General features: G+C 38.7%; 1 pseudogene across 1 annotated transcript; it reads right to left on the bottom strand.

The window, feature by feature from the left end:
- Window positions 1–2,337: 2,337 nt before the first annotated feature.
- LOC149195959 (alpha-bisabolene synthase pseudogene) lies at window positions 2,338–2,721 on the bottom strand (annotated as a pseudogene). Its single transcript, XR_016255136.1, has 2 exons — window positions 2,600–2,721; window positions 2,338–2,509 (listed from the first exon to the last, which is right to left on the bottom strand). The product of XR_016255136.1 is annotated as an alpha-bisabolene synthase pseudogene (transcript).
- Window positions 2,722–3,043: the final 322 nt, after the last annotated feature.

Below are 3,043 nucleotides of genomic sequence, written 5' to 3'. Positions count from 1 at the left end.
TTGATAATCAGAGTCCACATCTTGAAGGGGGGATTCCTATACTATATCAACATGTGGAATATTCTTCTGAAGAACACTCTCCCCCGCATGAAACTCCAACAATGGATGATGCTTTAAGTGATGTGATTGATACAATTGGGAAACTCAATCTTGATTCAGTCCCAACTCAATCAACGGAGCAGCCTGGACCATCTGAGAAAGGTCCCCCAAAGTGGCTGACAAAGACACTTGAAAGTGTTCATCCTGATGAATTTGGAAAGATAGGAACTAGAAATTCAAACCAGCAAAATGGAGGTGATGTGGATGACTCTAATTCACCTATTGATATGGATGTTTCTTATGATTGTGAATTGAACTTGTCTATAGATTTTGAACTAAATTCCTTCAAAGAAGCTGCTTCTCATGATGAATGGAAAGAAGCAATGCAAAAGGAGTATGATGCCCTCATAAAGAACGACACTTGGAAGCTGGTTGATCCTCCATTAGGAACCAAACCAATTGGTTGCAAGTGGGTCTACAAGAACAAGTATAAAGTTGATGGCTCACTTGACAACCACAAAGCTAGGCTCGTGGAAAAAGGTTTTCAACAGAAGGAAGGGGTCGATTATGAGGATACTTTTGCCCCCACAACAAAATGAGCTATCCTCCGAACACTCTTTGCACTAGCAGCTCAGAACAATTGGAAAGTTCACCAAATGGATGTAAAAACTGCTTTCTTAAATGGAGATCTAAAAGAGAATGTTTTTATGTCCCAGCCTGAAGGATTTGCTGTGAAAGGACATGAACATAAAGTATGCAAATTGGTGAAGTCCTTGTATGGCCTCAAACAAGCATCGCGAGCCTGGTATGAAAAACTAACTGAGCATCTTCTGAAACTCAATTTCAAACATTATGATCTTGATGATGAAACTTTATTTGTCAAGAAAGTTGGAAAAACAGTTGTATATCTTGTGGTATATGTAGATGATCTTTTGATGACAGGGAATAATGAAAGCTACATTGCATCCATAAAAAAAGAATTGGGGAAAAGTTTTGAAATGACTGATTTGGGCTATGTTCATTACTATCTTGGCATTGAAGTAACCCAACATCCGAAGTCCATATTTCTTTCTCAAAAGAAATACATTGGAGATCTGTCGAATAGGTTTGGCATGACAGAGTGCAATCCTCTTACTACTCCAATGGAACAAAACTTAAAGCTCACATCTATTGAAGGAAAAGAATTTGAGGATGCAACAAAGTATAGACAGCTTGTAGGAAGTCTCAACTACCTAACTACTACCAGACCAGACATTTCGTTTGCTTTTGGAATCCTCTCCAGGTTTATGCAAAAGCCTTGTGAGGGACAATGGTCTGCTGCAAAAAGAGTTCTAAGGTACTTGAAGGGAACTCAAGACTTTGGAATCAAGTATACACAGGTGGACGACTTCAGCTTGATTGGATACTCTGATTCAGACTTCGATGGAGACAAAGAAACAGGAGTATCATCTTCACGATATGCTATGAGTCTTGGATCAGGAGCTGTCTCCTGGAGATCACGCAAACAATCAGTTCCAGCAGATTCCACAATAGAATCAGAATACGTGGCAGCAGCTGAAGCAACAAAAGAAATTGTGTGGCTCAGGAAAATTCTTGAAGATTTGCAAGTAAAACAAGTACAATCAACTCCACTCATGATTGACAATACCTCTGCAATAAAGTTGGCCAAGAACCCAAAGTTCCATGATCGAACGAAGCACATCAATACTAAATATCATCTCATTCAACATCATGTTGAGGCCAAAACGATCCATCTCCGTCATTGTTCCACAAGTGAGCAAATTGCAGTCATCTTCACCAAAATGCTTGGAAGAGAAAAGCTTGAACGATTCAGAATGATGCTTGGATTCACCAACATCCCTTCAGATTAAGGGGGGAATGTTGACACCTAATCCTTGTGATTGGGTGAATTTATGTAAATAGATAAATAAGAAATATGAACAGTGATCGAGAGATGAACTGAACAATCTCTCCCTCATGTATATAATGAAGACCTACCTGATGGAATAGTACATATGAATCATTTTTTGCCTTGAGGAGTTACTGCCTGCCCTGACACTGACAAATATATGAAAGCGTCTAAATGTTACAATAAACTAACATGACAAATAGACCGAGAAGTCTGAGGAGCTTGGTGGTTGTGGTTCACTTAAAAATGTGGTTTAATGGTTAAGTAGGGAGATTTGGTCGGTATAGATCAGATTTAGTGAGACAATCTCAAAATGCTCAAACCTGATTTGTTCAATTGAGAAAAAAGCTTGATTTGCTCGGTTGAAATAAAAAACTAGATAACCTAAATTACTGGCTTCTCTGTAGACAGAGAGATAAGCGGCATACTAGTATCGTATGATGTCTACCTGGAGTTACATTGTATAGATGCAACCGAAGCAATCGAAAGGCCATGGCAGTGATTTCAAGATCAGCTACGGAGTTGAAACTGTTATACCCTATTCCTCTTTCGTTCCAGTGGCTGCATACAATATTACAAGTTTCATTGTGCAGAAGAAGTTATAATGCAATCGAATTACACTCTTGTTGTGTATGGATTTTGTTCAATTACCTGTAAACGAAATCAAGAAATTCGTTGATTTCCTTTTGAAAGTGTCTATCGATACCAAGGCGTTCAATATTGTCGACGACCAGAAGACGTTCAATTATATCCACAGGATACATACAGGGTACTCGATGTATTCATTAATTTTTATTAGAGTTTAAGTATATGTTGCATCTCCGATGGCATGAATGGCTTGATGATCTTTCTTCTATCTATCAAATTTTAAAATATTCCAAAGAATTCAACAATACCGAAAGCAAAATTCTCACAACAACCCAAACTGCCCAATTCTGCCAACACGCTTTTCAAGTTTTCAAGGCATTTCATATATCATGTGTCCAAGAGCATGCATGCAGTAGAGGCAGGTGAGCCTAAGAAGGACCCATCCTGTCTTTGAAGGTCCATTATTTTTTGCCCAGTCCACAATTCCTTGGATGCTTTCCAGCAGGT

This window comes from Pinus tabuliformis, chromosome 2_2, assembly GCF_031772625.1.
Source record: "Pinus tabuliformis cultivar Carrire ecotype Pingquan chromosome 2_2, CPIR1, whole genome shotgun sequence".
In the NCBI taxonomy this organism is placed as follows: domain Eukaryota; kingdom Viridiplantae; phylum Streptophyta; class Pinopsida; order Pinales; family Pinaceae; genus Pinus; species Pinus tabuliformis.
The sequence above is the reverse complement of the archived record's forward strand: the minus strand, read 5'-3'. Positions and strand labels throughout refer to the sequence as shown.